Genomic DNA, 13,616 nt, shown 5'->3' on the forward strand with positions numbered 1-13,616 from the left:
CACCTGCAGGAATAGGAGCCTTCACTAGTTTATTATCCGACATATTAAACCTCTGCAGTATTGTCTCGACATAGTTCCTTTAGTTTAACCAGAGCTTCCTCTTTGCACGATCTCTTTTAATTTCCATGCCCAAAATATAGTTTGCAGTACCAAGATCTTTCATGTCAAATTTGGAGGACAATTGGGTCTTCAAATCCTAGATAATTTCTTTGTCATTTCCAACCAGCAACATATCATCCACATACAAGACCAGATAAATAACACAGTCACCAATTAATTTAAAATACACACAGTGATTTTCTTTGCTTCTGGTGAAGCCAAGTCCCCGTATAAATGTATCAAATTTCTGATACCACATCCTTGGTGACTATTTTAGCCCATACAGAGACTTCGTTAACTTGCATACCAATTATTTCTTACCCTTCACCAAAAATCCTTTAGGTTGCTTCATGTAGATCTCCTATTCCAGATCCCTGTGGAGAAATTTTGTCTTCACATCCATTTGTTCTAACTCAAAATCAAAAGCAGCAACAACAAATAAAAGTAATCTAATAGAAGCTACCTTGGTAACAGGAGAAAAAATATCACCAAAATCAATTCCCAGCACCTGGGAATAACCTTTTGCTACCAACCGAGCTTTGTATTTCTCCACCTTTCCTTCTACATTCGTCTTCTTCTTCAACACCCATTTGATGCTAATGGGTTTCCTTCCAGCTAGTAACTCCACCAGAACCCATACCTCATTTTTGTGCAAAGATGTCATTTCATCAACCATGGCCTCTTTCCAGAGTTTTCCATCCTCTCAATCTACTGCTTCCTTCACAGTTCTAGGATCATCATCAATAATAGATAAAGAAAAATTTGAATAGAAATCATATGGACTATAACTTTCTGGCCATCGTCTTTCTCAAATTGATCTTCTCACATCTAGAGTTTGTGGCTCTTCATCTTCTGATTCCTCTTCTGCTGTAAAGTTTGATTCTTCCTCGTTTAGCTCAAATTCTATCTTCTCAAGTTCCTTTGGTTTGACTTCATGTTTAATAACATATTTAACCTATCTGAACACCACATCTCAGTTGTAAACAACCTTCCTTGTTATTGGGTTCCAAAGCTTATAACCCTTTAAATGATCCTTATACCCAATAAAGATGCACTTTTCAGATTTACTATCCAACTTTGTTCTTTTCTCCTTTGGAACATGTACATATGCATCACATCTAAATACCCTCATATGTGAAAGAGAGGGTTTCTTACCAATCCATACCTCTTGTGGAGTCGTATCGTCCAACACTAATGAAGGTGATTTGCTGACTAGGTAACATGCAGTCTCCACCACCTCTGCCCAGAATTCCTGTCCTAACCCGACACCACTGAGCATGCTTCTTGCCCTTTCCAGTAACATCTTGTAGATTCTTTCTGCAACTCCATTTTTCTCAAGTGTATATGGAGTAGTCTTCTGTCATGCTATACCACACTTCTTACAGAATTCTTCAAATTCCTTATTGCAAAACTCTCCACCGTTATCTGTCCTCAACACCTTTGTCTTCTTCTCTGTCAGGTTTTTCCACCAGAGCCTTAAATTCTTTAAACCTATCAAAGACTTTAGATTTATTCTTGAGGAAATATATCCACGTATAGAAGTCATCCATAAATGATACATAGTACACAAAATTACGTAGTGATGGAACCTTCACAGGTCCAAACACATCATTGTGCACAAGCTCTAATATATGTTTTGCCCTCTTACCACCAGAAGGGAAACTCACCCGATTCTGCTTCCCATATACACAATTTTCACATAAATCAAAATCCAAAGAGCTATTACTCATACCTTCTACCATACCTTTACCATGAATTATTCTAAGGCCCTTCTGTCCATTATGTCCAAGCCTTTGATGCCACAACATAGTCTTCTCTCCAGAGACCACTAGATTTTCTGCTCCACTTTTAGGAACCACAGAACTATTGCACCTATCAACAACAGTTCTACCTTGCAGCTTGTACAGAGTTCTAATCCAAACTCCTTGCATCAATACCAGTGCTCCCTGAACCATCTTGCAGGTATATTTCTCGAACACAGTTTTTACACCTGCATCATCCAACTCGCATACAGAAATCATATTTCTAGCTAATGCAGGAATATGCAGAACACCCGGAAGTGTTCTAATCCTTCCACCTTGCAACTTCAACTTTACTTTTCCGCGACCAATGATTCTAGCCTTCTTGTCACCCCCCAAGAAGACATCACCACCATCATATTTCTCATACTCGTGGAACCAATCTATATGGGTAGTGAAGTGAAAGGATGCACCTGAGTCAATCAAACATGCCTCATGATCTACATGTGTACTTGAAGAAGCTAAGTACACATCCCCACCTTCATCTGAGGTGGTTTTCGCCTCTACAGAAGGAGCATCATCAGATCCCTTTCCTTAGTTAGAAGCTTTAGAAATATAGTCCCTTTTGTAGTGCCCTTCCTTTCCACATTTCCAGCACACCACCTTTACAGGTTTTCTTGGAGATTTAGATCTCCCACTTGATGACTTATTTTTGTTTCTGTTTTGGGATCGTCCTCATACAAACAAGGCACCACCATTTTGGCTCTCCATATTTTTCCATCTCATCTCCTCTGTTAGCAAGGATGAGAATATTTCATCAAACTGAAAGGCAATTGCATTGCTACCTATTGCAATAACCAGAATATCCCATGAATCTAGTAGAGAAAACAACAAACTAATGCACTTATCTTCATCTAAAATTTTAATATCAATAGACAATAACTAACTTACCACAGTATTAAATGCATTCAGATGCTCTGTCACTGAGTCTCCATATTTCATGCTTAAGTTATACAGCTTTTTATGTAGGAACAGTTTATTCACCAGAGACTTAGATTGGTACAAAGTCCCTAACTTGTCCCACAAAGCCTTCATTGTAGCTTCCCCTGATACATTCAACAATACTGAATATGAGACACACAATTGTATTGTGTTGTTTTCCTTCAAATCCAACTTCTTCCACTCTTCATCAGACACTCCTATTGGTTTAGAACCTGAATCTACTGTGATCCACTAATATTTATCCACCAACAGATCCTCCATCTTGAGTTTCCATAACTCTAAACTCTGACTATTAAATTTCTCGATCTCTATCTTTCCACTGCTCGCCATATTCTTTCACCACCAGAATCGATCCTGTAGATCTCCCACTGAACAGGGTCTACCACAGGCCCAAGCTAAACCCCTCAACAACAAAGGCATCCCCTTGAAGCCAAAACAACTTTGATACCAAATTTAGGTTTTAACCTCATATAGAAATTACCTGCATACGAACTCTTAAACACAGAAAATAAACAATGCGAGAGCATAACAAATAAAACACATATACACAGAGATTTTCCCCTGGATCCCAAACCCTGGACTACCAGATTGATTTTTCATTATATTCCTTTCAATGTTACAATACATATATATACATTCTGAAGCATCCAATACCATGGACTGAAAACCATCGCGCCCAAAACCATGTGCAAAAACCATGCACAAAAGCATAGGTAGGTCTGCCCAACCTAATATAGGGTCCAAAAAATTTCCCCGGGACGCTGCCCCAGACCCCGTAGAGGGGGGCTACCCACCCCCCTCAAACCCCTTGTGACCCCCCGCTATCATCAAGTACACTTGTCTCTTTCGCACTTGTTAAAGTAAATGAAAGGATGTATGTCTAGTATACGTTTACCCCTTTTACAGATTGGGTTGACTATTTACGAAAAATGAATACTTTAGTCAAACATGACTAAAAGGTTCTCTTGGGTATTGTTTTATGCCCTTTCGGGCCCAAGAGTAAATTTACGAAAAGGAACCTCTCGGAGTTTTCTTTTTGCCTCTTTTTCAAACTCTCTAGATATGAAAAAGAAGTCGAGTTACTCCTTCATTGGACTCATAAAAACCTAAATATCATAGGACTCGTCAAGCATGACAAGACGAAACCACTCCTTCCTAGGGTTTGTTAAAATACTAGGAAGGGAAAATTAGGGAAACATGGCATAAAACCTAATTTTTAGCAGTATGTCACTCTTGAACATGACACCCTTTCACCTCCATGATTCTTTTCGGTTGGTAAATTCACTTGCCTCCTTATTATTATTCCTTATCGAAAGTCTTCATAATGGGTCTTTGAGTCAATGTTGCCTATTCCACATAAGTGTCATCGATATGTTCAAGAGAAGTTCGCCCTCAATTGACAATTGTGTTGGAAATAATACTGAGAGGGGGGTGAATCAGTATTATCAGATCAATAAAACTTTTTGAATGCTCAGAAACATATACGCTACTTTAGTTAAGTGAACCAAGCGTGTACACGCTACAGTGTCTAAAGAAACCAGCGTATAACCATAAATCTTATAATTCAGTTAGTTTATCTTCAGTTAAATGCATCAGGACATTATTCATCATATTAAGAGTAAACAGATGCAGTATAACAGAACAGATCATCACACAAAAAGCCACACACATGAACACCATGATATAAGGTGGAAACCCAATGTGGGTGAAAACCACCTGCTGCAAGTCGTCTCTATCCCTTTTTTTTTTTTTTTAATAAGAACTTCAGTTTACAATCTTTTGTACTGGTGCAGCCTTATACCAGTACGCAGGCTACAACATGCAGAAGGCTTCAACCTTCTCTCGTTCTCCAAACTTCCTTGGAAGGGAGCTCCAACCCCCTTTGCTCTTGTACTAGCTAAGATACTAGTACGTAGGTGCTGGCCTATAATCTTCTTTCCTTCAGGTACCACTTTTCATCAATTTTCAGATTGGATACTCCTGAAGCACAACATTACAATCTGAAGACCATGATTAATTCACAAATCATTGAAGCATAAAACAACCAATACTAGCATCATCAATCTTTGAATCACTGAGCCACTGAAACCCTGTCAAACCCAGTCACCAGAACACAGAGCAGACTACAAAACTCTGCAATAACAGTCAGACCCAGCTGCAACCCAAAAATCAAGCTCCAAAAGATATATGCTACTACAATGAAGGCAACCCGCGTATACACGCGGTTTTACCGAAGACAACCTGCGTACAGATCTAAAAATAATTTTTCATAACTTGCAGTTGTACCAGATTTCAGTTATACCCAGAACATAACATTGCGTCAGTATGCAGATCTAGAAATACGCATAATCAACCATATAAAGATAGTTCATTTCAAACCATTTGATCCCGATCTCTCCTTAGATCTTGTTCGCCATCAACCGATGAGATCTCTCCTTAGCTCAGATCAAGCAATACATCATCAACCAATAACCTACATACTGGATCTAATACTTCATCAGATATTCAAGACTTTTTCAGATACCCTTGCATAATGATTTCCTTCTCCTTATATAGCCTTAGGCCTTGTTCAATACCAAGAGCCAAAACCATAGAAATCCAATACCATCATCCTCAAAACTAGGGATCAACACGTCCATCGAGACACCAAGGTCCAAAACCATAGGCACAACTTCCAAGGAATAACCGCCATGGACCAAAGATAAGTTTTCCACATACACGCGCTTTTACTGAAGCCAACCAGCGTGTACACGCGACTTGGTATATATCGAACCTGCGTATACACGACTTGGTATATAGTGAACCTGCTTGTATACGCGACTTGGTATATAGTGAACCGACGTGTATATATTTTTCATCATACTTGTAGACTGATCATCAATTCCTTGCTGCTATCCTTCTGCACTATGATTTGTTATCAGTGTGATTTTCCATCAAGGACAATACTTGTCTCATAATGCCAACAATCTCCCCCTTTGGACTTGATGGCAACAACACCAAATCAAATCACTCTCCCCCTTTGTCATCAAGGGAAAAGGGTTGTGCTCCCCCTGAGTACATGCTGATATCTTTGCTTGGCTGTGCTGAAACATGCTCCCCCTGACTGTAGGTAAGAACTGCAAAAGATGTTCTTCAAAAGAACCAAGACTTATACACCATACGGGACCTTCCTATCACCAAAAGACTCAATCCATACTCCCAACCAAGAGGGGATACATCAGAAACAACCAATTATATTACATCATTCATCCCAGGCATAGTGGGGAAACCAACATAGGCCGTTACATGACCTTGACACCATAAAAGAGATATCACAAAAAAAAAATACATGACATAGAGACAGCAGATCTAGACCAAGACTTATGAAGGTCATAAGCAGCATCTGATAAACATCTTTTTAGATCAGCAACCAATATTTCCTTCTGAGCTCCTTCTCCTGAAACCAACAACAGTTGTGTACTAGAACCAAAAGCATCTAAATGCCAACAATTCTTTATGAGACTTTAAGCTGCTCCCCCTGAACCTGTGGCTGCTGCACCCCCTGAAACTGTGCCTGAAGAATTCTGACATACCTATCTCAGACCTTCTCCAACCGGAGTCTGCCCTTGCTGTTCAGAACTCCATATACGCGACTTCTCCTGCATAAAACAACGTATGCACGCGGATATGCTTTCTGCAACATGCGTACAACATACACGTGACTTTCCCAACATAAATCAGCGTATATACGCGGATATCCCTTACGTAACTTGCGTATACCAACTTTTCTGTAGAACAGACAAGCTTCAACAGCAGGATGAAGCATCAACTACTCCCAGCTTTTGTCTGAGATATTCAAAAGTTTCCCTGGGCAGTGGTTTTGTGAGAATATCAGCAACTTGTTCCTTAGAAGGAACATACTCCAGCTTGACCTTCTGCTCAAGCACTTGTTCCCGAAGAAAGCGGTATTTGATTGGTATGTGCTTGGTCTTTGAGTGCATGACTGGATTCTTTGAAATGCTGATTGCACTTGTATTATCACATAAGATAGAGACTGGTGGAGTGCAAGTGATTTGAAAATCCTACAAGGTCTGCATCATCCAAAGAAGTTGTGTGCAACAAGATGCCGCAGCCACATATTCTGCTTCAGCTGTAGATAAGGCAATCGAACTCTGTTTCTTGCTGAACCAAGATACTAATCTGGAACCCATGAAGAAAGCACCACCACTTGTGCTTTTCCTATCATCCACACTTCCGGCCCAATCTGCATCTGTAAAAGCATGAAGAGTGAGATCTGTATCTCTAGGATACCATAAGCTATAGTTTTGGGTCCCTTGAAGATACTTGAAGATTCTTTTGACTGCCTGAAGATGAGTTTCCTTTGGGTTGGCTTGAAATCTTCCAACAATTCCTACTGCATGCATAATATCTGGTCGTGTACCTGTCAAATAAAGCAAACTCCCAATCATGGATCTATAAGTGGGTTGGTGAACTGCTGCTCATTCGTCATTTGCACTGAGGCTGCATCCTGTAACCATGGGGGTACAAACTGGCTTTGAATCTTCCATGCCATACTTCTTCAAGATCTGCTTGAGGTACTTGGTTTGAGACAAGAAAATACCTCCTTCATTTTGTTGGATTTGCAATCCAAGAAAGTATGTCAATTCTCCAAGTAATGACATTTCAAATTCTCTCTGCATAACCAAGGCAAAGTTCTGACTCATAGCCTCTTCATTGCTACCAAAGATAATATCATCTACATACACAACAAGTATTAGCAATTTTTTATTTTCAACTTTCATATAGAGATTGCTATCTGTTGATCCTTTTGAAAAACCTTGTTTGTGAAGATATTTGTCCAGACGATAGTACCAAGCCCTTGGAGCTTGTTTGAGACCATAGAGAGCCTTTTTCAATCTGCATACAAGATTTGGATCGTTCCCAAGAATGAAACCATCTGGCTGCTCAATATATACTTCTTCTTCTAAGTCTCCATTCAGAAAGGCTGATTTCACGTCCATTTGGAATACCTTGAAGTTTTGAAAGCTTGAGAGAGCAAGGAACATTCGGATGGCCTCAAGTCTTGCAACAGGAGCAAAGGTCTCTTCAAAATCTATTCCTTCTTGCTGCGCATACCCTTTACAAACAAGTCTGGCCTTGTTTCTAATTACTTCTCCATTTTCATTCAATTTATTTTTGAAGACCCATTTAGTCCCTATGACATTTTTATCTTTTGGTCTAGGAACCAATTCCCAAGTATTGTTCTTTTCGATCTGCTCAAGTTCTTCATCCATTGCTTTGACCCAACATTCATCTTTGCATGCCTCTTTCACATTTTGTGGTTCAGTGGAAGAGAGTAATGCCAAATAGCTTGAAGCTTCTGCAATTCTTCTTCTTGTTTGTATTCCTGCATCTTTCTGCCCCACAATCTGAGATTTTGGATGATTCTTTTGAACATATCTTGATGGAGTCTTCTCTTCTATTCTTGTCTGCTCCTCTGGTTCTTCTTGAGGTTCTTCTTCTTCATCATTCTGCCTTTGAGGGTAGCCTTCATCTTCTTCAATGTCGTCATGATGAACTTGCCTAGGAATATATCCCTTCTCATCAACCACTACATCAATGTTGTCAACAATTCTGCCAAGTCTTTTGTTGTAGCACTTGTAAGCTTTGCTATGTGGAGAATAACCAAGAAGAATGCCTTCATCTGCTCTTGGTTCAAGTTTTCCAAGTTGCTCATCAGTATTCTTAATATAACATTTGCTCCCAAAGATTTTGAAATGCTTCACTGAAGGACTCTCACCACTCCAGAGCTCATGAGGTGTTTGAGTGTTGTTTACTCGGACATTTTTTTTGTTAAGAATAATAACCGCAGCATGTGCAGCCTCACCCCAGAAAGTTGCGGGAGTACCTGATTCATCAAGCATAGCACGAGCCATTTGTTGGATTGTTCTGTTCATTCTTTCCACAACCCCATTTTGCTGAGGAGTTCTAGCTGTAGAGAATTCTCTTCTTATCCCATGTTCTTCACAGAAATCGAAAAATTCGTTTGAGGTAAACTCCCCACCTCTATCAGATCTGAGGCACTTAATTTTGTGTCCTGATTCATTTTCAACCAAGGCTTTGAAGGATTTGAATTTTTCGAATGCTTCATCCTTGTGCTTCATAAGCCCTAACCAGACAAACCTGGAGAAATCATCAATGAATAATATCAAATATTCTTCTCCTCGAGGTGTCCTTTTCCTAAATGGACCACATAAATCTGTATGGACTAGCTCAAGAGGTATGCTGGCTGATCCTTCCTTCTTTGGAAAGTTAGTTCTGGTTTGCTTTCCAAACTGACAAGATTTGCATATAGTGTTGTCTGGAATTTTGATATCTGGAAGACCACAAACTGCCTGATATTTGCATGCTTTCCTTATTTGTGAAAAGCTTAGATGCCCCAACCTTCGATGCCATAGCCAGTGTTCATCATCCTTGCTCAAATAGCATTGTTGTGGTCCTTCTTCGAATATGTATAGATTATTTGGACTCCTTCTTCCTTTGATCACTGTTTTACCTGTATCAAGGTCACGAACACAACATCCATTTGATCTAAATATCACTTCTGTTCCTTGATCGCACATCTGACTGACACTCAGAAGATTATGCTTCAATCCATCAACATACAAAACATTTCCAGCTTTGAACTTCTCTTTCAATGGAGCAACACCTTTTCCTTTTATGGCTGCAGAGATATCGTTTCCAAAAGAAACTTTCTTCCCCTTTTCTAATGCGGTATATGACTCAAGCTTTTCTTTGTCCCCTGTCATATGCTTCGAACATCCGCTGTTAATGTACCATAGACTTTCTTGATCTTCTGCATAGAAGGCTATCCCACATCTTTCTGGTTGCGGTTCCTTTATTCTCCATGTTCTGACATTTGAGGTTTGTTCCTTCTGAGTTGTCTTCCGGAACCTGCTCCTGCATTCAGAGTCTTCATGACCAAAGTTATTACAAATAGAGCATTCAACTTCATTTTCAAGAACCGAAAAGTTGTTATAAGTCCTTTTCATGGTTCCAGTCATTCTCCCTTGCTTTTGAGCTTCTCTAGTCATGATTGTCTTGTAGGCAACACACTGAGCTACTTTGTGACCGAAGTTATGGCAAGAAAAGCATTGGCCATTAAAGAAACTTCTGCGATAATTAGATCTATCATCCAACCGATTGTAGCTTCTATTCACATTCATTCTTGGAGCAAATTGGGAAGATTTTACTTGAGGATGATTGTAGCTTTTGTTTGTCCTTAAGGCAGTTTGTCCTCGAATTTCTTGATGGTCTTTATTTGTTCTTGAGGTAAACTGTCCCTGATTCACCTGATGACTTTTATTTGGCCTTTGCTCGCTTCTCCTTGCTGCATCAAGATAGCTTTTAGAGGTAGAGGCTTGAGATGTTTCTCCATTATATCCAAGACCTGTCTTGATCAGAGGAGATCGCTGCACATTGATAATCTCATCCAAGGTTTCAGATCCTTTAACAAATTTAAGATTAATCGCTTTTGTTTTCTCAATCTCCTTTCTAAGACAAACAATCTCACATTCCAATTTTTCAAGATGTTTTTCCTTTTCAGCTAGTTGACATTGTAGAGAATCAATAATAGCACTCTTCTCTTCTAAGAAAACTTTGAGATCTTTCATTTCTTCACAAAAGCCTTCTACATCTATAGCATCCATATAGTCATCATCTTCAAAAGCCATTAACAATTTATATCTATTACCTTGTTCATCTTCATCACTATTTGAAAGACCATCACTATCTTCATGAGTGTAATAGCTTTTCTTCTTTTCATTTTGTTTCTTGTTCCATTTAACAGGTTCCTTTCCCTTGTCATTCTTATTTTTGTGAGGACATTTGGCAGCATAATGACCTACTCTTCCACAAGTAAATCATTTAAAAGGTAACTTACCTCTAAACCTTCCAGAACCCCTTTGAAGATTTCTGACAAAATTTGATTCCTCTTCTTCATCTTCTGGCACGTGACTTGCTTCATAATACTCTTCTTTGCCTGAAGCCTTGAAGGCAGCTTCTCTTCTGTCTGATGGACCTCCCTTTCTCATTTCATAAGCGGTTAGAATCCCGTGAAGCTGAGACATAGTAAGAATTTGCAGATTTTCCTTTTCTTCTATGGCAGACACTTTAGATTCAAACTTGGGGGACAAAGATCTTAGAACCTTTTCAACCACAATAGCCTCTTTTATTTCTTCACCCAAGTTTTTCATGCAATTAACAATCTCATCTACCCTAAGGAAATAGTTAGCCACACTTTCATCATTATACATTCTGAGAGTCTCATACTTAATCCTGAGAGTTTGAAGTTTAGCACGCTTTACCTGTTCGTCTCCTTCATAGCTCGTGACAATTTTGTCCCATATTTCTTTTGCAGATTTATAGTGCATTACCTTCATGAATTCTGATTGAGATATACATCCCAATAGAGTATTGACTACTTTCGCATTTGTTTCATATTTCTTTTTCTCAGCTGCATATGTAGGAGTAGCTGAAGGAAAAGTGTAGCCTATCTCTACGATGTCCCAAACTTCTATACCAAGAGATTGAAGATAGGCAGTAACTCTTACCTTCTAATAATTGAAGTTCGTCCCATCAAAAACAGGTGGCCTGATTGATGCTTCTCTCTCGTAGTTGCTCATGATGAACGATCTACCTTCAAGTGATCAAGCTTCTCTGAAGGACCTGCTCTGATACCAATTGTTGGAAATAATACTGAGAGGGGGGGTGAATCAGTATTATCAGATCAATAAAACTTTTTCAATGCTCAAAAACATATACGCTACTTCAGTTAAGTGAACCAGCGTATAACCATAAATCTTATAATTCAGTTAGTTTATCTTCAGTTAAATGCATCAGGACATTATTCATCATATTAAGAGTAAACAGATGCAGTATAACAGAACAGATCATCACACAAAAGCCACACACATGAACACCATGATATAAGGTGGAAACCCAATGTGGGTGAAAACCACCTGCTGCAAGTCGTCTCTATCCCTTTTTTTTTTTTAATAAGAACTTCAGTTTACAATCTTTTGTACTGGTGCAACCTTATACCAGTACGCAGGCTACAACCTACAGAAGGCTTCAACCTTCTCTCGTTCTCCAAACTTCCTTGGAAGGGAGCTCCAACCCCCTTTGCTCTTGTACTAGCTAAGATACTAGTACGTAGGTGCTGGCCTACAATCTTCTTTCCTTCAGGTACCACTTTTCATCAATTTTCAGACTGGATACTCCTGAAGCACAACATTACAATTTGAAGACCATGATTCATTGACAAATCATTGAAGCATAAAACAACCAATACTAGCATCATCAATATTTGAATCACTGAACCACTGAAACCCTGTCAAACCCAGTCACCAGAACACATAGCAGACTACATAACTCTGCAATAACAGTCAGACCCAGTTGCAACCCAAAAATCAAGCTCCAAAAGATATACGCTACTACAATGAAGGCAACCCACGTATACACGCGGTTTTACCGAAGACAACCTGCGTACAGATCTAAAAATAATTTTTCATAACTTGCACCTGTACCAGATTTCAGTTATACCCAGAACATAACATTGCGTCAGTATGCAGATCTAGAAATACGAATAATCAACGATATAAAGATAGTTCATTTCAAACCATTTGATCCCGATCTCTCCTTAGATCTTGTTCGCCATCAACTGATGAGATCTCTCCTTAGCTCAGATCAAGCAATACATCATCAACCAATAACCTGCATACTGGATCTAATACTTCATCAGATATTCAATACTTTTTCAGATACCCTTGCCTAATGATTTCCTTCTCCTTATATAGCCTTAGGCCTTGTTCAATACCAAGAGCCAAAACCATAGAAATCCAATACCATCATCCTCAAAACTAGGGATCAACACGTCCGTCGAGACACCAAGGTCCAAAACCATAGGCACAACTTCCAAGGAATAACCGCCATGGACCAAAGATAAGTTTTCCACATACACGCGCTTTTACTGAAGCCAACCAGCATGTACACGCGACTTGGTATATATCGAACCTGCGTATACGCGACTTGGTATATAGTGAACTTGCTTGTATACGGGAATTGGTATATAGTGAACCAGCGTGTATATATTTTTCTTCATACTTGTAGACTGATCATCAATTCCTTGCTGCTATCCTTCTGCACTATGATTTGTTATCAGTGTGATTTGTCATCAAGGACAATACTTGTCTCATAATGCCAACAAATTGTTGCAATACCTATAGCCTTCTTTCATGCCAGCCACCCCCGAACCAACTCTGCATCATCACATTCTATCTCAAATTTTCATATCTGTTTCATGTCGTTTATGGGGGATACATCAAGGCCCTCCTATGATTGATCACTTCCTATCAACTTCAACACATTATCTAGGAACTCTATTTAGTGTCTTGGAACTTGCATACCTCAATGGAAAGTTTCCTCACTTTCAGTGCCAGATTCTCATCATTGGCCTTTAACTGGAAGATTCTACGGGGTGTTTGACTTCAATTCATTTATTGACACCTCATAGATTACAATTAGTACCTTGAGGGTCATTATCATTATCAGTTGTCTTTCTCGCATCAGTTAACGAATTTCATCATTGGGCGGTAATCATATGGTATCTACCATGTTTACTTTCAACATATCTATTCATATGGTCATATTCATACTATCAAGTGACGAGATGGAAGACTTTGGATCTAGTCTCATCCATCAGGTCTGTGATTTCAGGATTCATACACATATCTATAA

The sequence above is a fragment of the Pinus tabuliformis genome, chromosome 2_2, assembly GCF_031772625.1.
Source record: "Pinus tabuliformis cultivar Carrire ecotype Pingquan chromosome 2_2, CPIR1, whole genome shotgun sequence".
Lineage (NCBI taxonomy): Eukaryota > Viridiplantae > Streptophyta > Pinopsida > Pinales > Pinaceae > Pinus > Pinus tabuliformis.